The sequence below is a fragment of the Aythya ferina genome (genome assembly GCF_964211825.1).
Source record: "Aythya ferina genome assembly, chromosome: 12".
Classification (NCBI taxonomy): Eukaryota; Metazoa; Chordata; class Aves; order Anseriformes; family Anatidae; genus Aythya; species Aythya ferina.
The window spans coordinates 19489432-19515764 of record NC_140308.1 but is presented as its reverse complement, the minus strand read 5'-3'; the positions used below and the strand labels follow the sequence as shown (position 1 = coordinate 19515764).

At 38.2% G+C, this 26333-nt stretch overlaps 1 long non-coding RNA gene across 1 annotated transcript; it reads right to left on the bottom strand.

Moving 5' to 3' along the window:
* Window positions 1-10430: 10430 nt before the first annotated feature.
* LOC311443185 lies at window positions 10431-26101 on the bottom strand. The gene is made up of 3 exons (XR_014697113.1): window positions 25904-26101; window positions 11758-11832; window positions 10431-10554 (listed from the first exon to the last, which is right to left on the bottom strand). It is a non-coding gene; the product is annotated as an uncharacterized lncRNA (long non-coding RNA).
* Window positions 26102-26333: the final 232 nt, after the last annotated feature.

Here is a 26333-nt window from a genome sequence, read left to right as displayed (position 1 = left end):
AAAAAAAAAAAAAAAAAAAACAAGGAAAACACAAACATCTTCAAAGATATCCAGGTCATCATGAAACAGATCATTGCAATTGAAGCATACAGCACACAGGTACAATGGTGGCCTAAATCCATCTCATTTTATGTACTAAACTGAATGGCGCTGTGGGGTTTCAACCTTAAGTGGCAAAATAAATGTGCCATGAAACACTAATGAACCACAATTTCCTGAATGCCAAAGTCCAACTGTGTACAGTATAGCCAGAATCACAGCCTCGGTTCCTTTGGTGGTGAAGATTTAGCAACCTGCAAAGAAAAAATCTCTTGAATCTGTGAATGCACTTCTTCCCATCATGCTCATGGTATTTAAGTCATTTTCCCTTCCATTTACTTTCCACAAAGCTCAGAGGTGGTAGAAACTGCCCCATACTGTGGTTTTCAGCTGTCTTTCATTTATCAGTAGTCTATCAGTATGTTTCTCCCAGGTGAGATATACTCTTTTAGCATTTTTGCCAGCTTCTTGTACACTGCTTTTTTACTGTCTTTACCTAAGTGAGCATTAGAAGTCTTGTTTTCTAGCTGTTTTTTTAGGTGCTTGAGCAATGCAAAACTGTATTGTATATTTCCCCCTATAATTAATCAGTATCAGTTTGATCTTCATGAGAGAAAAAAGATCCAAACAGTGCACATGTTTGTCTCTGTTACAGCCTTTAGACTTAGCTGCAAAACTATTTTCTGCGCAGCTTTTGGAAACATCTACATTTATCTGTTGATATTTCTATTCTGCAATAAATTACAATGAAATAATACTGAAGTCCTTAACTACAATTATCTTTAGCAGCTCAATTAACTCATATTTATAAAAATACTTTCATCTAAGGATCTCAAAGACTGCCATTACTATTATCTTCTAAGCTGCATCCCAGTTGCACTGTAGTGTATATTCCTGAATGACATACTGCTTTGAAGTCTTTAAGCGATACAAGAAAGTCATGGCTTAGGGATGTTTTTGACAACTAATTGCACTTTTTGATAAAACTCTTCCAACTCTGTGAGAACCTAAGTTGCAGTGCTTTCATTATTCTTGGTTCATATTTTATTTAGGCCAAGATTAGGTTGTCACTTGCTCGTCTCCAGTTTCTGACTCTCTGTTAATGTCTTTCAATGTGACCACTGAAACCTCTATTTATATGCAGCACAATTTATTTCTGATTCATTTATGTAATCATCTCTGATATAACTAACTCATTCTGTCTAATGGTTACACTTATATACACGGGGCATAAAGACACTGTCTGATAAGGACCAGCAATGCTTGAAATACAATTAATTGTAGAACAGCATGGTAAGTTGAAAAACTGATTAAAGTGATGCAATCCACCCCCAGCCAGTTCAATTTACAAATTATAGTGGTTCACGCTCTCTGCAGATTCTTCAGAGACTCCTACTCCTCTCCCATTGGGACAATACATTAGGTCAATGATCAACCTGAATTTAAATTCTCTGAAATTGATGTATCATGCAGTACAAATCAGAGGAGAACAGTAAAGAAAGAACAGTAATCAACAGAAATCTTAAGGAACACATTGAAGTAGGCTACATCTTCTGTTGGTGTAGTATTTAACCCCACCACATTTCCAGTTTGTAAATAGCAATCGGATGAGTGCCCCCACACAGAAAAGGCACAGGCAGGTGGGCAAGATGCTCAGGAAACATTTTACAGCTCTGCAGTCGCCTAGGAACCCAAGCAACACTGCTCAATGCACTGCTCTTTGAAAGACATATTTAAATAGGCAAAGAAGAATTTTCTGGTTTCAGGATGAGGCTTGCCATAGCAAAGACAGCTCAGCTACCAGACAAAGCTTTGCATCATTTAGATCATCTCCCGAATTAACAACAAATAAAAGGGCAAAGAATGAATGAAAAGCACACAGAGAAATCATCAAACAACAAATGCAAAAAGAAAGAAATAAAATAATTATTACACAAGATGACATTGCACCAGAATGTATGGAAGGCATTTAAACACAGGTGGCTTAAAAGTGGAACAGAACAGAAAATCTGCAGAGGAAGGTCCATTTGTGGCTTTGAACACAATGCCTGAGGCTTAGTCCCTGGTTCGGGAGAAATCTACTGCAGATGACTGCTGGGAACCGGGACTGTAAATTCCGAGGAAGGACAACACTGGTCTTACTGTTTCTTTGCCCTTCCCCAAAGTATTTGCTACTGCATGATGATGTAGAAGGGGTGGGCCTGCTGTGACCTCATGCACTATTTCTTATGCTCCACAGAGAGGTTATTCAGCCAAGGGCTCACTGGCAGTGGTAATTATCTTTCTCAGTTGCCATAATCTGCCCTTCATTTTATATCTCTGATGAAGCAACAGATTTCTAAGAGTTATTTAGGGCTCCTTGAATAAAGTAGCCTATGTATAGTGGGTAACAGTTAACTGGTAAAGTTATTGTTATTAGTATTACTGTAGAGAAGATTTCAGTGTAAAAATGTTTATAGAGCCAAGGTTTATACAGTCTGATTTCACATTGCACCACCTACACTAGAATACTCCACTGAATAGAAGAACACAATAACTCTAAGATACGCTGAATCCTGAGGTTTGAATAGCAACTGTAATGGCTCCCTCAGAGCCAAGCCAATTCCAGAGCAAATATATAGCTCGCATTTCATCTCCCAGATGAGACAGGGAAAGGCCAGTAAGAACATTCCTCATAAGCAAAAAGGTTTAAAACTTGAATAGAGACTTTTAAAACTTGCATATATTTTAGATTATTGGTACTTGGCTGCTCTGTAATGAAAGCTATGGTCAATAAATATCTCTGGCAAGAGAAGGATGATCTTTGATATACCCAACAGCTGGGAAGAATATCTCAACACAGGATGTTATCTGGGATATCATCAATTCTTCATTTTCACTCTTCATCATCCACTTTTTGAATAGCATTCTGATCCTTTCTGCCCCAAGTGCCACTGATAATAGTAACAGAAATATCACAAATTTCCTTGTTTTTTTATTTTTATTTTTTTTCCGAATTTTAACTGCAGCAATGAGATCAGCTTGTATCCATCATGATTTACTTTAGCATCTTTAGCATCTTTTTAAACAGAGGCTGTGACAACTATAGACAACATATAGACTTTAATCAAAATAAGGAGAATATAATGCATACATCTGCTTAATACCATTTGTTGCTAGCATTACGAACTGATGCACCACTTCCTTACTGAATTAGCTGAGGTAGGTCCATGTATTACATCATTTGCTTATGAAAGTGATTGAATAAACTTTGGACCAATCCTACAAGACAGCACCAACCTCCAGATTGCCTGGGAACAGGTCTTCATCTGGTTATACATAGTTTTAGGGCCTGGTCCAGTGTTTTGAAAATAAAGTATTTTTTAAACCTTTAATTATTCAATCAAGCTTATTTACTTCAGAATGATTATCTACTTGTTTAAATCTTGTGAATACAGTCATTATTCTTCAAGCAAATACAAAAAAAAAAAAAAAGCAGGTAAACTATCTGGTTCCTGTAAATAATACATTAATTAAATTTTCTTCACACAGAATAATTGATTTTGAACAGTAATGCAGCATTATAAAACAATTCATAATAAAAAATGCTCTAATTATAATTCCAAAGCTCATATTATTTTTGAAACTTGTGTTGGCTTTTAGATAGATTATAATAAAAGCAAATTACTGTATGTTTTAATAACATAGTTGTCAAATAAAGCCATAATGCTCAAATGATGACTAACCACAGTGTATAATTCCCCATAAAAGCTAATTGACAATTGATTTTTTTAAATAGTGAAAGAATTCATCATGATTAACACTATTACAATGAAATCCAAAGGAATTAGAAAAGATTTATCTCTAATTGAACATTTCTGCAAATATTAGAACTACTGAGGAGAATAACAAAGTCGGTTGGAAACACAGCACCCTCCTCCCAACTTCACAGGCAGAATATGAATTGCACAAGTGCAATGAGGGCTTGTTACTTTTTTGCAGGTGCATCATGGTTTACACGCACCATAACAGCATGGTGTATTGTTCTCAGTCCTCGAGCTCTGCCAGCATGCCCTACTCTGGATCATCCTCTCTCTGTCTGCAAATCAGATTTACTCTCAGAAAGAACATTTTTCAGAATGAAGAAAACAGTAACTTTATGGAAGACAAGAAGATGAAAACAAAAGGAGATATGCAGATAATTTTGAAAGTTAGTTGGCAAGAGGGATGCAAGGATGTGAAGGACACGTGGTGCCTTGCTGATCCCCAGAGCACCCCCATGCAGCAGGCACATGGCCTTGGGGGCACAGAGAGAAGCCACGGGGCTGTGCAGGGGGCAAGTGGGCCAGGCCTCAAAACCCAGCAAGGTTGTGTGCAATGGAAGCTAGCGAGGGAGACAGGGAAAGACCCCTGCTGCCCTGTAAAGTGGGTAATTGGAGGAATAAATTTTCACATGCTATTCTAAATATAAAACAGAAAAGCCAGTGAGCATGTTGACTGTGTATCAGCTTGCTCAAGAAACTTTAAACAGCAACTAAAATATAAAGACACCTCCCTTGCCCTAGAGAGTTTTCAACGTGCAGCCCCAGTGCTGGGGTGGAGGGCTATTAACAACCTCTGCTAAACCTCAGCAGGGTTCTCATGAGAATCTTCAGTAAGTTATCACTGTGTGCTATGTCAGAAGGTACAAGTGACACTGACTACGCCATAATAAAAAGGTGAAAGGTTACTGCTGTAGGAGCGCATCAGTCACGCATACTCAAGGCAATTCTGCACAGCCCAAGGGCAAGAGGGTACCCAGCTGGCTTCTGAGCTGCTCAAGCTTCTTCTTACTTCTTCAGTACCAGAAAAGCTGCTGGTGTCATTTCTATCCCAATATCCCCTCTTCTATCCCAATACTCAGATCTTTCCCAGCATTTAAATACAAATCTTTTGCTTTGAACATTTTACAGTGTGCATTTCATTCCCAGCTATTGTAATATCAACTTCTACAGTACTAGATTTTTTCCTATTCTGATTAAAATTAAAAATAAATTAGAAAGGATGTTGCTTGCATTATTAAAAAGAAAAAAAAGGCAACTGAGATTGCTCCAGTACATTAATGAAAACATAGAAATGACAAGCTGAGTCAGATAAATTAGCAGTTTTGATACAGATCTCTCAGTTTAGTACAACCACACAAAATTAATGAGGAATATAAAGTCAGGTAACATCCTCTACATAATTCACCCACATTTACCATAGTTGTACTGTGTAGAGGAGAAATAAACTAGTTTTTAAATGACATTTGTTTTCCTTGCACACATCTCCAGATACAATAATATCAGTTCAATATAAAAGAAAAACATTAGTTTGTTTTGGTTTTGATACTTTACATACCTAACATATTGTTAAGCATCCTAATACTGTAGAGAAGGTCTAGGAAATTCTGTCATGTATCTAGACCCATCAGAAGCTCCCCTACACTAAATAGCAGAAAGTGTTTTACTACAGAATAAACACTACTCCCAGTCTTCTTTTTTTTCCCCACTATCCATTACAAAACTGCTGCGGAATTATTGATGATTTCCTCAGCAGTTAATGGGAATGGCCAAAGATTTGGATTTAATGCCCCCAGCTTACAGATGGCAACTCGGGAATTTATCACCCTATTTTTCATCTGCCTTTATGTAACTAAGCTGACTCTGGCAATGAGTCTAATTTGGTCCCTGAGTACTTGGTACCCTCCCTCATTCAGCATAGCAGCACACCCCCATTAAAGTCCTCTTCCTGAGCCTGTGGCATCATCCTGCCTATTCATTCCTCTGCTGATTCTTTTTTTTTTTTTTTCCCTGTGAAGAAAATTCTTGATCCTATTTCAAAGTGCTTACAGAGTTTTCTTTCTCTCCTTCTGCTTTCATCCTCCTCCATACCTATCACGATGCATTCCCTTCCAGACCCTTCTTCAGTGTTAACTCCTAAGGGCTGTATTGCAAAGACAGAGCAAGAAGCGGAGAGCTGGCAAGACCATGTTTCAGGAGCTTTGGTCTGTTGCTGGATATTCCTCTGAAACCAGCACTCATTCATCTAAATTGGAAATTACACATGAATATACTGGTTTTAACAAATTCCTAAAAATATGGAGGATCAGCTGGTGTTTCTGAACATAAAGCAGGGAGTGTTGGGTGCCTGGAAACCTGGTACTAAAAAGCTAAGTTGCCCTGAGAACTTGGTTTAAGCTGAAAATATTAGGCATCCATCATCACAAAGCTGGGAGCTTTGAATTAAAACTTCTAGTTATAGTTTGGTTCCCAGCACAATGGTTTAGGTTTCCTGGCTCCAGCAGATTGCATTGGAACACAGAACTAAAACACCTCTGGCCAAGCTGGCAGAGCCTAGAAGCTGTATTCTACATTAGTATGTGCAAACACAGCAGCCAACAAGCTCTGTATGTAAATGAAACTGACTCAAAAAAGACTTAATTTCATTTACAACAAAAACAAAAACAAAAAAAAAAAGAAAAACAAAGAAAAAAAAAAACAACTGATGAAGTTAAAGAATGCAGTTATTCAACAAAACCTATCTCAGCATGCAATTTTGAGATAAAGGGCTAAAATGTAACAGAACGCACACCATTGCCTGTTCAAAAGCCAGATTGATAGGGATCCGAAAAACCCACAGAAGACTAATAATCCATTTATTGTCCAGGGACAGTTAGAACTGTCAGATCCTTTGGGAAAAATGTATAGAACTTTGTACAACATACGTAACCTTAAAACCATAATCCTATTTACTATTTTCCATAAAACAAGAGCATGAGAGTATTTGTTTAAATGAAAAGCCACATGTATCCTCATGAGCTATGCACAAGTGGGTAATGACAGCCAGGCTCCTAGACCTCCTCTCCCTGAACAGCTCCTGGGAACTGTCTTTGGTATGAAAAGTACCAAATCATGTTGATTTCTCTTTTTTGCATGTACTTTTGCATCTGGCAGTGCACCCAAGGAGAACGATCCCTGCTTTAAATCTATGATTTATGATAAATACTGGGTAATGCTTAAAAAATAAAGCAAAACCAAAACAACACAATACAGAAATTGTTTCTGTCAGAAAACAGTAGTGAAGGGAGAAGTTTATTAAGCTTAGTTAAAAGAAAGCCAGACACTGAATAAGGCTTCCATCCATTTAGAATAATGATAGCTGTCTAATACTATAATTCCTTGTATTTCAAATATATTACCCAATGAAACTGGGAGAATAATGTTTTTCTTTATTTGGTAAAAGAAAAAGGTGCAATGAGTAACAGTATTTCCTAGTGTAGGACACAGCTGCTTGGGTAGCCTTATTGTGCCCTGTTAGTGGAACCAACACAATGACCTTGTTAGAAGTATGGTGTGATAACCCACAGAAAAAACTGGAATATTCCAGATTTACATTAAGTTGGGTGCCAGTTTCAGCTCGTGCGTCTGTGCATGCTCATGCATACACACATTAGAGAAGTGAGTCGTTTACCCCAAGCAATGCTCATGTGGCTCTCATACTGAGAGATAAATATGGATGCAAATAGAAATTTCTAGTTTGTGTACATGGTTGCATACAGGAGAAAATCAGACCTGCTATGTCACATGAATTACACATGTGACATTCCACACTCACACTTCCACATTTAGATTTTGTTTTCATTGTTCCCTGTAGGTTTTTTTTTCTCTCTATAATTAGAGTTAATCACATTTCAAAGTACCAAGATAATTATCTCCATGTCAAATTAGCTGTTTTCAAATGAAAGACTATTTCTGCTTAATTTTTTCCGATCTTGAAAGCAAAGCAGTGATCCCCAGATCTTTTATGTCATTTCTTTATGAACATCGGGTTACGATAAGCTACTTTCTGAACCACCGCTTGAATGCAATTTATTTTACATAGCTTTGCATAACAAAATAGCATTTTAGATAACTTATTCAAAGGGCAGATACTAATTCTCTGAAGACTTCATTAAATCACTCTTTTCATGTTAAATTAATGTGCCAAGTTAATTTTGGAATAAACAAACCAAGATATTTAATTGCTTTGTGATAAATACGTACTACTTATAAATTTTTTCATGTAGCTTTACATTCTAGAATTCCATGTATTTCAGTATGCCTCTAGAGAGATTTAAATTTGTACAGATTTGACTGGTATACACAAAAAGATACACTAAATGGACCGGTATCTCTATGTGCATATCAGACCTAACTTCTTCTTTGATAGTCATTTTGTATCCCGTATTTTCCTAAAGTATGAATAAATGACAGGAGGGGTTTTCATGGGAGATGTCAGTTCTAGACCATTAATGGGAAAAAATGAAGAATAATGATCAGCTCTTTACCAATGGGAACTAAAGTTATAAAATGCAACTGCATGAGATCAAGACAGACAAACTTCTGAACTGAACCCTGATTTATTCTACCTTAGATTTCACAAGAGCACTGCTCCTTTCTGCCCCCTTAACTAAATGTAAAGGTACACTCCAAAACTGCATCACACAAAATACAATTAGCAGGAAACTAGTTCAACTGATTTTTTAATTCAAGTTTCAGAAAATGGTCACCTTTACATGCACAAAGTCAAACCAAAACATAACAGAACCCTTGTTCCCAGTTTTAGGGTTCCTAAGACGCTCCATGTGGTTACTTCATGACTGCAAGTGCTCCTTTGAGTATTTATCACCAGGTAAGCAAAAACAAGCCCTCCTAAGACTGTGGTTAGACAGATAAGTATGCACTGCTAAACAGTAACTAATGCCGCATCTTTAATAAGCGGGAAATTTCAAAGAGCTTTACTTGTACAAAATAAGCTGGCAGACCAGAAACAGTTGTTTACTAAGACTTATAAGAGAAAGTTTTGACTTGAGACTGGAGAACCATACTGTAGTGATGGCTGCGCTTTGACAGCCATCACTATAATTATTTCTGTAACAATATGGTTGGATGCATATTTTACTTTATTTCTTGGTAATATTTCATCTTATTTTTAAAGGATACAAAAATACATTGAAAGACTAATATTTCATGCTGATTTATGCAAGCACAATGTTGGAATTAAGGCTCTTTGATCTTTTATTCTGATAGGGTTGTAAAACATTCTTGGGACTTATTTCAATCCTTTCCTGTCTTTTAAAGAAAATTAGACTCGTGCTCAGCTAGAATAAATTATTTCATTTCTTCAGCTACCAGTGAAAAACAATCTTCTCATTTAGGGTAGTTTTTCAGCTTGTACAACAAAATGGGGAAGGAACACCCAAGTTGAACTGTCGTATGGATATTGATAGCATGTTTTTAATTAAAAAATGAATTATTTCATAGTTTTGGAGCTGATATATTTCTTGTATAGCCACTATAAGAAACAAGGGTGAGACTTATGTTTATGGAATTATTTTTCAGATTTTGGAAAGAAATTGATGCTGATCAGTTGCTAGATTGATTCTTAGTAGATACAAGGTCAAGGAGAGCTTCCCTTCCTTGTATATCCATACCATATGATCATACCACAGCATTTATTGCCTGTTAGAGAGGCTCCAGTCCAGGTGTGGATAGGTACAAGGCACCTGTGTAGGAGCACAAGGAGGAAGGAAGCCAGAATCTCATCATCCTCCTCAGATTTATGATGTCTTTGTAGTCTACCAGCTTCCTAGTAGCTAATATACTAAAACCATCCATTTTACTTTGCTTTTCTGTATGACACTCATTGTGCTCTATGGAGACTTACTGCACTAAAATATGCAGGGAACACCTACTTGATGGATCCGAGACTTACTGAAGCATGATCTACATGCTTTGTTTGGGGCATTTTCATGTATATTAAACAGAGCAATGAGTTTCATGACTAATTGTCTTATATAAAATGCTGTATTTTATTAAAGTAAGTTGCATTTGTGAATGTTCAGTGAATTTTGTTAAAGGACAGGAAAAGAATGGAGTAAAGACATTTCAGACTTCTTAATAAGATACACAAAGTAATTTAGTTTTTAAACTCTTTCAAGAAGAAATATAATCAGCATTGTCACAGATAGCTTTCATTCTTTTGAAAAAGAATGAAAACGTTAAGCACAGACTTAAGCTTTTAAATCCAAGAGTACTAGAGCTCACCACATCCCCGCAGTCAGTACCTAACAATTCAGGATCATCTAGACATTGCTGAAAGTGAAGTACCTGCTTAAGTGCTTCATTGACTCTGGCTGAAACACTATGTATGGGGAGATCCCAGCTGATACCAACCCACTGTTTACACAAATATTTGTACTTCTACACAAATAAACAAGAATTTGTAAAAATATTTATTTCTCTATTGGTAGAAATGTGTGTATACATGCTTAAAATCTGGGGATTTTATGAAAAAAGGAAAACCAGCTTGCTCTCCATCTTCCAAATGAAAGCATGCACATAAAGCAAACCGTGTACTCTAAGTGGAGTGCACCTATAGGAGTGCAGCTTATTCAGATGAAAGGGTTAGGCCCCCAGTCCATTTTCAATGCTTTAAAATTCTTTTTTCTCTTGAGGATAAAAAGTCATTGTTTCTCTGAAAAGGAAGAGGGGAGAGTAGATGGTCAAAGCAAGAAAAGTATACATGGTAATATGCGAACAGGTCCTGATCAGCATCCAATTGTGAACACAGGCATTTCTGAATGGGATGAAAATTTGATGATAGGTTGCATGTGCAATTGAGCGACACAAATACCTTATTCTCAGCTATGCTAAGGGCCAAGGCTGCACTTCTGAAAATAATTATTTTTTCTGAATACACAATTTTGAGGGTCATTGCCCATAAATTGCTGCAAATGCTCTCTATGGGAATCTAGAATTATTTGTTTGGCCATGAGTTTCTATTTCACATTGCAAGATAAGGCCTATTTGCTGTTATTGCCCATCACAATGTAATCAGCTTCTGTTATTATCATCGGTTTATTCATTCTTCTGTAGCATACTGTGCTGTGCTCAAGTTCAATCAGAAGAGATTTACTGTAGGAATGACTTGTTTGTTGATTTGTTTGTTGCCCCCCCTTCTCCTGAATGGGGTGTGCATGAAGGTGTGTAGGTGCACCACAACATCGTGATGGTTTCCTAATGCTAAATTGATGTTGCTTCTGGAAAAGTCTTTAAACTGATGCTGAACTATAGTATCTAATTCTCCTTTTGCAGGGTAGGATTAATTCCTAGCAGTTTCCGTCTCTTCACATGAACTGAAATTGTTTCTATGTAGGATAAACAAAGCAAGGAAATGAGGGCACTGCTGCCTACACTTGGGAAATGCTGCTGAAGGCAGCAGGCTGGGGCCAAAGAGAAACTAAATTCTCCTGCAAGCAGTTGTCCTGTGGAGAAGGTTAGCCATGAGACAGCCTGGCTGAGGAAATGGAATCTTCTGTATATCAGTTTTAAAAAACAAACAAACAACGACAACAACAACAAAACCATAAACCTTCTTTCTTACATTTTCAGTTGCCCGGGCACTTTTTGCTATTACCAGAAGCGCTTCAGGGGTTTGCTAATGCATTGGAAGCACCTTTCTGATAAGCCAATGTAAATAGGTACAGCAATAAATCAATAAGCATTGTGCTACTCTATGATGTGAAAGGGGATCATTTCATTATGTTGATAAAAAAATTAGAAAAAAAAATCAATGCACATTAGAATACTCTATGAAGGTGCATTTCTATGTATGGAGCATCTCAGCTATATTATACCATGATAGGAAAAGGAAATAATTACAGTATATGCTACTCACCAAAAGCAATCAGTATTTCATGACAACTGTCAAGATAGGCTTATTAGAGTAGGCTGAATTAGAAGACAATATGCCCTAAGAGGAAGATGGAAGTATTATTAAAACATAATACACATGCAGAACGATGCATGCATTACACAGAGATGAGCTGATGCTTCCCAGGTGAATTTGTTTTAAACAGAGCTTTACTTACTTAATTTCCATGTGCAATGCTCTAACCAAGGAAGCATTTCCTTCTGTACCATTTTAAATAACTCCTTTTTCCTGCCTAGTTCATTTGGTAGCTCCCTTTTAATACCCTATTTGCCTTCACAAAAACAGCAACTAATTGCATTAATCAAAAATTAATTGCATCAATTAACTGATGTTTTGTTTTTAAATTTCTACAGTAAAATTAAAACTGTGCTTCAAAATTTGGACCGACATTTTAATAGACCCACTTTTCTTTATTTATTTGGTACATTTGTTCAATAATATCAGCCTCTCCCTTTAATTAAACATATTTTATACTTTTATTGTCATTGCATAAAGTCCAAAAGACACGATGGGAAGTATGTTATTGAGCCATTACACACTTCCTAAATGACTGAAAGCACTTAGTTTCACCTCAAATGTCACAGTACTCTAAAGGAGGTGAATATGATGATAATTATTAATATTAGCAATCACCAGGTCTTGTGCTGTCACAGACAGCCTCCCAGTGACTGTGACCAGCTCTGGACCCAGCCAATACCCTGCAGCCCAAACCCTGCTGGCAGATCGACCCCTACAGACCCCCTGCAGTCCCATGCTGCTGTTTCTCTCCAACAACATGGGCAGAAGCTGGATGTTGGCAAGATCCAACACCAGAGACAGGCCTTGGCTCTAGAGAGTCCATAATCTTGAGTAAATGAAGTACTAGGGGAAGCTGTGCCACAGGTTTTGTGCCTGATTAAACCAGACTGAACACTGAAATGCAGAAATACACCTCACGCAAACTATTCTTGCCAGCTCCCGAAAATACATGGGATCCAGAATGGGTTTGCTGACACTGAGAAAGGCTGTTTCAAGCTAACACGAAAACAAGCAGGATACTTGGAAAAGACAAAGGATGGAGAACATGATCCACTTTTTAAGACACCTAAATCCTCAAGGCTAAAAAATCCCACACAGGGTCTAGCTAAGCCACAATGATTCTCCAAGAAATATTTCAGCAAAAGTTTCAAGCTGTAAGCAAGCCCTGCGCTGCACAGGACAGCACTGCAGGCTTGCTGTATTCCACCTTGTTGCAGAACGGCAACTGCTTTATTTTCATTATCTGAAACAGTGCTTCCAAGTTCTTGCCTTCCCTATTGCTTCTTCCTATACCAAAGTCTGGGCGCTGTCAATATTTCCCTAATAGCCTCTATATTTGGGATGTTTAACCAAACCTTCTTATAACCTTCTTATAGAATCTTTTTTTTTTTTCTTTTTTTCTTTTTCCCTAACAAATTCTGCATTTCCTTTGGTTGTAGCATATGTGAGTGGTTTCCTGTTTTTTTGTTTTTGTTTTGTTGTTGTTTGTTTTTTCCCTCTGTACCTCTTCAAGTTGTCCATTAAACCGTTCATTTGCACTACCTCCCACATCTGCCACTTATTTTCCACGTGAAGGACCTGTTTCCCATCGCATCCCTCTCTGTTCCTTTTACGTACACACAAATAAGGTAGATACTTGCACAAGTGCAAGAAAACAGCATTTTCCCAGTCACATCATTAGTGTATGGGTTGACTGTGAAACATGACAGAAGTAAAAGGAAGGGAAATAATTTCATTCAAATTCTTAGGACTTGTTTTTTGTTAAAAAGAGAATCTCTGAAAATGTCTGTATCAATTATAATTTAATATCCTTTGCGATCATTTAAAATTCCATCCAATTAAGTTAGTTTTTGCAATATGCCTCAAAAAACTTCCTATTTGCAAAATTTCCTCTATTTATGTTCCCTGGTTCTAAATGCTGCTGCTGTATTGATTACTATAATTCAGCTCTAATTGCACTTTTACAAAGCAGAATGAATAGATTACAGCTGAGCTAGGAGGAAGCCAAACATCAATTATTAATACAACAGAGCTGGCCTTTACCATGTCTGTATTATTTACCTTGGGGACTTTAGGAACCTGCTGAATAATATTTATTCTTGTAAATTAACCACTTCAAAATATTTGTCTCCATTAAGAAATCCAACCAAACTAATAAAATATAGTTCCAGCAAATGCAAACAAGCCCTCAGTGTCCGTAATGATATATGTAAAGCCAACACACTTTCCCAGGAGGTGCAGAGTTGGTATTTCAGAGAGCAGCCTATATATCCCTCCCCATGAAGGAATGCAGTGGGTTGATCTCCAGACTGGCTTGCAGCACAGGTTCTTTGGATTCTGCTTCAGTCATTATTGTTATTGCTAGGATTCTTTCTGCCTCAACAGGGATCCAACAAGTGAGATCTTGCGGACTGTTTCAGTAAGGAGAAAAAGGTAGCGGTAAAGCTGTTATTTCCTCAGTGCAGTTTTTCTTTTTTACAAGGCAGTCGCACCATGTCCAGTCTCCCAGCCCCATTCTGACCAGAACAGTGCCCATAACCCCTCTGCCCCCTTACTGCTGGCTCTCTCCCTGGTACCACTGCCTGCCTGTGGATCCTCCACTTCTCGGCTGCATTTCCATTAACAGCCATTAATTCTGACACAGTTTATACTCGAACCTTATGGCCTATGGCTCATGTCAATGATTTTGCTATATCAACTTTCTTTCATCTGTATATTGTTAAGCAAGGAAGAAATTAAATGATACCTCTGCCCTTTCTCTCTTCTCTTTGGATGCCTCACCTGCCCAAAGAACAAAGCCATCACTGCTCTAGCATCAGCTGCAGACCCGGCATGGTGCAGAGCCTGCCTGGCCAGAGCCTCGGGGCTGGCAGCTTTGCAGCTGCATGCACAAGCCCTTCAGAGTGCATTTCACAACTCCACATGTGGATGCCATCACCCATGATCTCCCTTCAGTATTTAATCACTACTTGGAAGGCAGCTCACAGGGTGCACAGACAGACTCTGTGCTTGTTCTGCAGGTAAATTTCCTTCAGTGAATAAATACTAAAATAAAAAACTATTGTTTCTGGAATAAAAAACATTAACCAAAACTAATTCTGTAAATTTCCACTGTCTTATAATCAAGAACTCACTGTACAATAATTAATTAGTTAGCCATTTGCAGCTAGAGCTGGAGGCATTCATCATCTTTCCAAAAGCATGCATATCACCATCTGTAACATCCACTCACTATTTTGGCTCTGAATATGAGGTAACACATTTAACACACTGGTTACTAAAAGTTAGTAATTTGTTACAGAACCATAAAATGTGAATTCTGTTGTGCTGCTCCTCTGAGAACACAATCCCAGCATTTGCCACTACGGTATAGACTGTCATCAAAAAGCCTGGAGGGAATCCAATGAAATCTGTGTGCAGTATTCAACTGCTATTCTACTGCCAGAGTATTAATCCAGCTCTTTTCTCTATCTGATTAGAGGAAATCACCCCCATTCTACCCATTAGGCATCTTTTACCTTCTCCTGCAATACATATATTTGTATTTCTTTCAGTTATTTGGAAATGGGACTGGTGCAGAAGTAGTCTAGTAACTGTGTATCTGTGATAAAAATTCAGGACCAGAACACACCTGAGAAAGAAGACACCAGAGTGCTCCTCCTCCTTTGATTTACCCAGGAACAGATTAAAAACCCTCTAAGCAACACAGTTCTTGATTACGAGGAATCTAAGCGAGGAGAAGCATGGAAGACTGACAGCTCTGGCTTGATGAGATCCCTCTCCCCAGACATGCTGTCCTGTGGAGAGGTGCTGGCACCAGGCAAGAAACCAGAGATCACCAGGCACTTGCCAGCTACATCCTCTCACCCCCAGCCTCTAAACATGCTACAGGCATATTTCTGGAGCTGAAGAGACCCCCTATCTCATTTCAAATCAAACTCAAGACACAAACTCATAAGGCAGGCCACACTGGCTTGACTGTACACCAGCCCCTTGTTTAACTGGAGTACTGTGCAATGCTGAGTCAGTATCATCTGTACATTTAACTGTACAGCTACTTCTGCCAACAAAATAAAAAATGATATCAGGTTTATTTGAGAAGATCTGCTTGAAAAACATAAGGTAAAAACCACCTATGGTCAAACAACCACAATGAGATCAGCAAGCTAGATCTGTGTGTTCACGTGTGCTTTTTTTTGCTTCTCCCTTGTCACATGAGAAATCATTGACTTGATCTGGATATAACCTTCCAGTGCATTTTTCCTTCTTCTGATTTTTTTCCTGTAAGCCTTGAGTATTAGACAAATATATCTGTTTAGTAAAAAGTTTCTTCAAGAAACGGAAATGAAATCCATTTGGATAGGGAAAAAAAATGAAATCCTTAGTCTAGATGTCTTTTAGGTGTTTAGGTATTGAGGGAAATATACTATACAAACAAGGTTTTTAAAGACGGCTATGAATATTCATTTCCTCACATGAGGGAAACCACCCTTATCGCAATATACAAGCAGCAGCCTGTTGTATCTTGAACAGACATAATGATATTAATGGCAAATTTCTCCTCCCAAATTAAGTCCTCACATGAATATTTATCCACATTCAAATAGAAATGTCTCTCATCTTAGAAAAAAATAAATCATGAACTTTAATAGCAACTTCAGACAATTTGATAGATTTGTATTTCTTCAAGTAAACAGCTTTGTATTAGCATATGAATTTTATCAGTCCTTTAACTTTTTCAGATGCTTACTGACCATTTTGTTGCATTTTTAACAGCTTACTCATGAGTTTTTTCATTAAATGGTTTTGATCTAGTGTTAGCTTTGATGTCAGCTTGAGAAAGAATTTTGCCTGTTTGCATATCAGTGAGCTAGAAGTTACCTAGGAACACTTTATCCCAGTCTAAATTGCAAAAAAAAGAGGCCTCACACAGCTAGGTTTCTCTGTAATAACACAAGTACCTGAGAAAAACAAATTAAGTAGCATAAAGAATATGAAGATATTGGAATTGGTATTGCATGCAGCATTGTCTTCCCTCTTCCTAACTACAGTAGAACTTTTTGAAAATCAGTGTCCATTTTGCAAAAAATATTGGCACTTTAACACGTGGGTTTTTGTTTTTGTTTTTGTTTTTCAGAATCCCAGGGGAAGTTAAACTGTGTATAATGTAAACTATCATACTCTCCTCTGTTTCAAGTTTATATGGAGACTATTCCTAAAAAAAGGGAAAACACAGAGGATGAAAAGATCCTTCCATCCCAGTTTGTTTGTTTGTTTGTTTGTTTATTTATGTATTTATTTATTTATTTATTTAGACCTTGGTTGACTAACCTAGAAAGCAGCAAATAAGCATGGCTTTGATATGAGAATATCTTTGTCATGAACTGAAGACAGGGTCACACAGGGCATCCATTTTTAAATTAGTGTTCACTCTTGGATTATAACAAAGTATATATTTTTACATGCTTGAGAAAACACCTATTTTATTCAGTATTTCCATCAGTTTAAAAAATAATTCCTACTTCTTAGGGTGTATGGTCTCAGATAACACACACTTCCTGTGCTACATTGCTTCAAATCTCAGTCTAAGAAGTTAATGACAGTGACTCCTTCCCACAACAAGAAGTCCCACCTAGCAGATCTAAGTGAACAGATGCTTCAGAAGGTTGACAGCAATTAGATAATCCACCCTGATATACAAAGGGATTTGCATGCATTTGTTTTTACACCTACGGTGGCAGATGTAGCCCCAAAGCTTTCTTGGATTAACTCGATTACTTGTCATCTGTTTATCATGTACTAGTGGCTGAGATCAATTTCAGAGTAAAATAAAGCAGCAAGGAACTTGCTACATCAGTGGACTGAAACTGTTCACAACTGTTTCAATTCCTGATCTACAGAGAACAAATGGGAATTGCCATGTGGGTCAAGCCGATGGTCCATTTAATCCCTTTCCTTACAGTGCCGTAGAAGGGAAAATAAGGCTGTACAGACAGAAGTGGTGGGTGACCATTTAGAGACACTATCCCACCCATCAACTGAGAGGCTGCTTCCCACTAAGTGTAAGACTTTACACCTCTTCCAGAAGGATGTCTAGGGTTGAATTGTGTTGGTAACAATTATAACTTTGGCTAAGAGCCAGTCCCTTTTGAAGACTTTCATGTTTGCCAGCTTCCCCTTCCACTCAATATTCCTTCACTTTATTTTCAGTACTAGTCTCAAAATTAGTCTGGAGGTTAATCTTCCAGAATGTAGATCAGACAGCTGCTTACTGTGAATTTTTGGTGGTTACTTAGCTGTTCCTATACTGCCCTTAAAATCAGCATAATTCGAGACAAAAACTTAATAGAAATGCTTGCTCTTTTCCCAGTTAGCTGTATGCATGTACATTGCCCATTGGGAGATATAGAGTGCATTCAGCTCTCATAGCTGTCACCAGGCTGCTCTAATTTTATTTTAGCAAACTGTTGCTCTCCAGTACACACTGATAGTAGGAAGAACAATGCAGCTAAAAGCTTAAGTCTTCTATGGTGATTTTAATTAAGAGTCTGTCACCATCTGAATTATTATTACTGTTACTTTAGGAATTAAATTTCGACATAAATTATTAATAAAGAAGTCTGGCAATCATGATGTCAGCCAAAGTGCCTGAAACAGGTTTAGCTTGCATTATGTCTTTTGGGCCACTGGGGACAAAGAAATTCAGAGATTGCTTCCATTTGAAAGAGAAACTGTGACAATGCCAAATACTTCCATAATTAAATGCTAGTTAGCTATGGAGATGATAGATGCCCTGTCCCTGCCTCTCAAGGCCATGGCCTTCCCCATGGCACTCTGACAGGTCCTTTCCTGAGGTCCACGCCTGCTCCATCACTGGGCCTCCAGTTCACCCAGCTCCCTTCGGTTTGTGCCCTCTCTTACATATGGCCCTCAGCACAATGCAATCCAGAAAAAGCCCCACACTCCCTGTGTATGCCACAAATACGGTTGCTTGAAATATAAATAGTGCCTGTTTAGAGGTTGAGAGTAACAGATGTGTAGCTAGTTAACGTTATAGAAGGGCACAGTTATTAACTGTTCTAAGGGGGAAAAAAGCATGTATACTGAAGCTATAACTGGGTTTTATCAAACTGAGAAAATCAGACAAATGCCAAAGAAGAGTCTCCAGTCAAAGCCTTGACCAAGACGCACACAGAGGGATGCAGAGCATGGCAGGTTCCTCCAGTTTGGACTGACATCTGCATATGGGGCAGGGCTCCCGACAGCCATCTCATAGCACTGCTTCCAGTTCTGCTATGGCGATACAAGTAGAAGGAAGCTACCATTACCAGTGAGAATGGCACAAATGCCCACTGCCGTGACTTCAGCAAACAGGCTGGATGCCCACTGTGTGGAGAGTTGAAATGCTGCCTGTTCCCAGCCTGTGGTGCACCAGGCGAGTCACCTCTAACGTCAGCATCCCTGCTGGCCTTCATCACACTTCAAGGATTGGCTTCTCTTCTTCTGGATTTTAGGGAATTATAAGCTATAGTACTAGGAATAACTGGGTCACAGCTGTACCTGATAACTACTTGTGTGACTCGCTGATAACAGCAGCAGCCCCAGACTCCACCTAACGCAACACTGGAAAAGTGAAGTAATGCAACAAGCAGAACTGGATTGTGATCCTTAAGCTCCCCCTGCCTGCATCTGCAGGTGTGTGGCAGTGCTCCCTTGGCTAAAAATAAATAATCTTTTTTTTTTTTTATCTTAAAAAAAAAAATGAAAAAGGGAGTTATTTCGTAAATGATTCAGATGTTCCTTATATATCTGGGCTGAGATTCCTCTCCTTTTGCACTCTGTTTTTTCCTCTGTTATTCAATTAACGAAGGCATGGATCTTGCCAGATGAAATGCAGATGCAGCTAGTTTTTCAGCAGACCGATGCGATGTTTTTACTGTACCCCAAAGGCCAACCAAAACTACAGCAGAGAACAACTGAGTACAAAATAAAATTCAAACTCTAAATAAGAGAGAAATAATCTTGGCAGCAGCTTGAGTAGAGGTGAGTGACTAAGAAAAATGTGGAAGCATACATATGTTTTAGAGAACTGAAGATTTGTTTTTCATATTTAGATCCTGGTTATCGTTTTTGCTAAGTGGTACTTAATTATACAACTTTTCTAATCCTGACTATGAATTTTTATAGCCCATGCAGGATAAGTCCTTAAAAGCAGCAGTTTAAGTGAGAGGATTTAATTCCAGGTTGTCAGCTATGCAGTCTTTAGAAGACAGAAAGCTCTCAGGTGAAAAAATGTCACTGATTTAGGATAGGGCCAAGGTTTCACTTCTGCATACAAAAATCAAGTAATTTATATAATTTGTTTCTAATTGCTATAACATGTCAGGATATAGGAAGCATTACAGTGAGCTGATTTCTTTACAAAGAAAAACACAAGTATAAAAGAGTGTAATCTTACTGTATTTTTCACCAAGAAAAGAAAACTGTTTTGTTTAAACAATTTATTATTATTTTTATATGTTTACCAAGGCTTCACCTTAGATCATTTATTGTCTGAAAAGCAATCCATTAACATTTCAGACATGTGGGGCCTGGCTTGCATTGCTTGTGTTTCATTCCCAACCCACCAGCAGTGTGTGGTGCTTGGAGAGCACACAGGATAGCTTTTGTACAGGTGATGTCATTTTTCTCCAGAGTGGGTCTCCACAGTTCACACTCACCACCACCATCACCATCAACTCACAGCTCTCTCTAAAAAAAGTATCTGTCTGGCAAGAAAAGCTTAAAGTGCATTTAGAAAAAATAGAGCTAGTCTTCACCTTTCACAGCTGGGTGTCGTCCACTCAGTCTGATTAACTGGGTTGGCAGCCACTCTGCTGGAAAGCAACATGCACAGCATAATGCAGTGCTCCTGCACAACTTTATTTTAACATAAATCATGAGACTGTTTACAGATACTCAGGAAATGATACACACTCTTAGTCTTCAGTTCAGACTCCTTCAAATGAGCATTAAAATAATGGCAGTTTTCTCTCTGCAGACAGATCCAGGTGTTGCTAAGCCCCAGCCTGAGTGCAGTTCAGCCCGATGTCAAGGACCTTCACTGAATCTCTTATATGCAAAGTGGGGCCAAGACCTTGTATTTCCACCAACTATGTTTTCCAAGGCAGTACCTCAGCACGCAGCTCCTGATGTATATCACTGCTTAATGCTGTTCTTTTAAAATCCCTCCTAAACCACATCACATGCCTGGGCCAATTTTCTACTTCACTTCTATGCTTCACACAAGGGACAGTGACACTTGAAAGGCAGTTGAACTGTCTCCTTGATGTGTGCTGTGTACAATGCGATATGATATCTTGAGAAAATTAGCTTTCATAGTCTCACATTTAAAATTTAAACAAAATAATTCCAGTGAGATGGGGAAGATGCTAAAAGTTATCCAAATTAATATTTAGCTACATATATGGTAAAATATCCTAATTATCGGGGATGTAGATGAGAACCTTATGAGAAGCAGATGTAAGAAGGAAGATATCTTGGGGATATGGTTTAGTGGGGACTGCTGGCGTTGGGTCAGAGGTTGGACTCGATGATCTTGAGGTCTCTTCCAACCTAGAAATTCTGTGATTCTGTGATTTCACTCAAGGCCAATGGATGATGAGGGAAGGATGGACAACTCGTTAGGGAAGGATGAATGACTTGTTGGCAGGAAACAAGGCAAAGATAAGTTAAAAAGGCCTAAATACTGTCCAACAGAAGGTCAAAGTCCAGAAAGGTAAAAAATTTAACCTCCTCTTCCTCGTTGCCTTCATCCTGAAAGACCCCTGCCCGCAACCACCAGGCTACATTGTGCAGGTGCAACTGGGAGGAGCTAAGGGTGGGGAGTATGGAAATGAGTACTTGGAATTGGTCCCTTTTTGGGGAAAATAATGAATATGTATTAGAGTTCATGTAATATATATCAGTAGTCATGTATAAAACTGTGAGAGATGACCAGGCAGGTGCGCACTTTTTTGAGGGAAGCTATTCCTAGTGCGCCTGGTGCACTGCAATAAAATTTACCTACTTTACAATCCTATGGTTGTGTCCTATGGTTGTGGAATCTTTTCCGCGTGTCACCAGGATGCAGGATTTCTACTTGGGTCTCTACGGCCTAGTTTATGTTTTTTGACAAAACTCTCACCCTCTCTCTCTCTTTTTTTTCTTTTTTTTTTTTTAATACTAAGAGAACTTCAATACAGAAATTCTTTGAACTGTCCTGTTCCTTGCTTTCTATCTAACTCCAAAGACTTGGAAATCTAAGCAGCACCAGAACAGTCCGCACATTGAAACATGCACTGTCTCCTTCCTCAGGCATAAAGAAAAGTTACTCACGACAGGCATACCCATTTGATCCTTAGCTGAAAATATTCAGAACACAGATCCCTAAGAGACGATGCATTATGCTAGGGCTGAGGGCTGTCGTATTTTATGCAACTCACATCTTTAGTGAATCAAGATTATTACGTCCACCAATTGAAGCCTGAAAGGGGAATCAAAGAAGAGAACTAGGCTTTCAATTTTCTCATTATAAAAAAGTTCAACAGTTTTGTTCTGGACCCAGAACCCCACCAAAGCTATAATCTATTCAGAGTGAGTTCTCCAGTGCAGGACTCTGCTACAAATCTGAGTTACATACTTCATTCCTTTAGTTTCAGAGTTTTCTGAAATTCAAGTTTTGTTATACGAGTACTGTACAGTTTAGGTAAAATAGGAATCAGGGCTGGATATGGCCATGGTATGAATGCTGGGCAGCCACTGGGGCTTTCTCCATCCCAATCCGGTAGTGCACAGACTGCAGGACACACTGGGGTCTGTGCCTGCAGTTCCCTGGGACTTGAGTCACAAGCTAGCACCTGTAACTGTGGGACTACCTACAAGTTTCATAAAAATATCTATAACGCTACTTTCCTTTGGGAATTTGCTTGTATTCCCCTGCCCTGTGCACTCTCCACACCCTCTAGCCACCCCCTGGTAAGCTGGCAACCCCTTCAGAGGGAAAGAGAGCTGTGGCAATCATGTCTCTTTAACAACACTTAACAACACTGCATAAATACTTGGAAAAATATGGAAGAAGTGTTTACAGTAGCTGCATATCATAAGAGAGATTTATAGGCCTATTAAAAAATTATTAGGCTTTACTTCTTCTTCAGTGACAAAGCTGCTTGCATAAACTGCTCTCGACAGCTTCATACCCAGAGCCTGCAGGATGTTTACTTTCACATTTTCAAAATGCCGTATTTCTTTCACCATTAAATTTTTTGTTTTGCTGTTTAAAACAGCAGTTCCCTAAATCTTCTGATCTACCAATTCAGTTTAAAAATATGTATGTTACCCTGGAAACACTTTCAAATGGACAGCATGACTGCAGGGACTGTTGTAAGTAATGTGGTAAAATGTTATTAAGTGTTTGAATAACAAAAATATACATGTCACAGATCGAAGTATATGCAAGCTGAGCATTGATTCCAGTTTCAAATTCTGATACACATCAATTGGACTCAGGGACCTTATTCATAATGGGGAAGTCTTTGCCTCTGAACCTGGCAAACAGGGATGCAAGACAACAAAAAGATCAGACATTTTCACATTGCCAGCTCTCAGACTCTCACACTCTGATCAACCAAGAAACACATGGGTTAAGTACTTACTTTCATAATCCTGATGGCCAGGTTGCTTGTAAGTTCATATTAGAACCCTCTTTGTTCTCTTAGCATCTGCATGCCAATTCCCAATGACTAGAAGGACAAGTCTGTAGGTCTCTCTGCTTACTACTGCATCACAATCATGTATTTTGCTTCAATTGATTAAACTGATAATAAAACCATTTACAAATGTACTTATATTAGAATTCATAAAGTATGAATCACGGCTGCTGTAATACATGAACCACGGATGATACAGCTGGACAACAACAGTTATATTCAGGAGCAATTACATAATTTCATTTTAATTTGCTCCAAATTGAAATGAGGAAAAAAGATCAAAATTCACAGATTTTTGAGCTGAAGTGATAGGCTTAAATCATCCTACTCCCCCAGTTTCGTTTGGGTTTGCCTGGGAGTAAATCACATCAAAACCTGCTCAGCATAAAGGGGCTTTCTTCTACTGACAAAGGCAGTCCTTTGTGTGAAACAGACTTTTCAATGTCATTTTGTTTGCCGATCAAAATGAGCTATATCTATCTGGAATGTATTGCTTGCTTCCGTAAATGATAACAAATCACAATACAGTTGCCAAAAGAAAGATTATTTCTAAGGAGGATACCAAAGCTCTGTATTTGCTGTCAAGGCACTTGCCAAGACTTCTGACTATCACATCCATCAAGTCTTCAGTATTGGATAGGTACTCTGGGTTACAGACAGCAGTTATAGTCAGACCACGTTAATGAATTAAACACAAGGTTGTACTGGAGCATTCATCATAATTTACATGATAAAACATGCAAAGTCTCAAGATAAGGAAAAATGGTTTATTCAGGTTAGTCCTAGTTAAACCATATACATTTTTTTCAACATATCCCAAAGCTATTAAGAATAAATAAATAAATAAAAATGAATGTGACCTGAATAGAAGACTGATTTCAAACCTAGCTGAACCCACTCACAGGAAGAGGTTGCAAAATTGCACACGAGCAAGCAAGAGACAAAATGATTTGAAGTCTTCTGTCAGATTTTCATCTGTGATATACAGCCCCCACTGCACAATCCAATCCACTGAGACTATTTGGCAATGCCAGCAAATCATCACTCACCTAGAAAGTAATTAAAATTCAGTGCTACCACTAGCATTATCTGCTGTTTGCTATTACCTAAAACAGGAAGGATGCTGCAGAAAGAAATGCTGCAACACTCCAAAGCACTGAAGTTTGGAAGTAGAATGGCAATGATTTTCAAGATACCTTGCTATTAAACAACTGGGTGTGACCAATTTCTTCATTTTTACGGAGCTGAATACCACCTAAAATTGAATGAAGCAGGGCATCACTCTTTATTGCAACATATATTGTTTCCAACTCTAACCCAGTGGAAGAAAACTATCAGGCTGAGATTGGATAATGTGCATCCAGCTTCATGAGACGAGTTCTGTATTTCCTCTAGCATCCCTAGAAATGTTCTCTTATGTGTCAGGAATAAAAGGACATTTTTTTTTTTAATTTTTCTTTCTTTTTTCTCCCCTATCTGCCTACCTTGTAATGACTTAGAATCAATGAAGAAAGGGAGATGACTTGCAGGAATAATTATGCTTATCAGCACAAATGTTATACTATCAGGTCTGGAGCCCATGGGATACGTGTAATTAATCCCAGTAAGCACACTGAGGAGACATGGAGTTTCTCACATGCATGTTTACAATATTTAATCCCACACTTGTTTTATTATTACTCTAAGCACTGTAGACATAAAAGCATGGAACCTTTATTATGCTGGGTCCTAGGAAGCGCACCATACACAATGAGATCATAGCTATGAAATAGAGAGAACCATGCATACTGGGTGCCAAAATACATACAAGCCAGGTTAATTAGAGAAAGCAATATCCAAATCTTAGGCATTCACAACACAATTTTGAGAACTGTTAAAAGTCCTCCCAGAATGCTGCCTGGAATTTTACAGAATATGGAAAATCATACAGGGAGAACAAATTACCTCTATGTAAGGAATAAATCACTAAATTCAAAAGTAAAGTATAGACACATTGAAGCTAAGCAAATAACATAAAAAGATGGCAAAGTGTTACCGCATACTGAAATTGTCCTAATGCATAGACATTAAGAGTGAACAACATAAAAACATCAGCTAAAGCTTCCCAGCAGCTTTAGATACATTCAGTTTTATTTTTCTCCTTGCCTGGAATGCATACTCAGTTACACCCACTTTTTAATACACATGTACCAATTTCTTTTCACTGTACTCACTGGACCTTTCAATAAAAAGCTTATACAATAGTGCCACAAGTGCTGTTTCTCTCTGCCAGGTAACACTAAAAGAATCAGAAGCAACAACTTTTGAGATCTCAGTATTTTCAGAAGCATGAGCAGTGTACTCACATTTTTAGATACCAGCAGTAGTGAGCAAATGATCTTGAACAATAATGATCTGTGGTCAGAGCTGAAGCAGATAACAGAATTAAACATTGCATTTCACTTGAGAAGAAAGGTCTCTCTGTGGGTCCTTAGGAAGAAGAAAATAATGGAAAAACCAACCGTAACAGCCACACAAGCAGTAACACAGGCTGCAGATAAAGATTGCAAGAAAGTGTAGAACAGAAGGCTAGAAAGGCCTTACTATTTTTCCCATGTAATGGTCAGCATGTAGTATACAACATCTATATTTCAGATAGGTCTACAAAAACTTCATACCTACATGGCTTTGGGCTAGCATTTAAATAAGTTAAGCAATATAAGTTAATAAAAAAATCTAAAAACCTAAACCAAACCCAAATGCAATGAGATCTTGCAGATGTCACACAACTGCTCT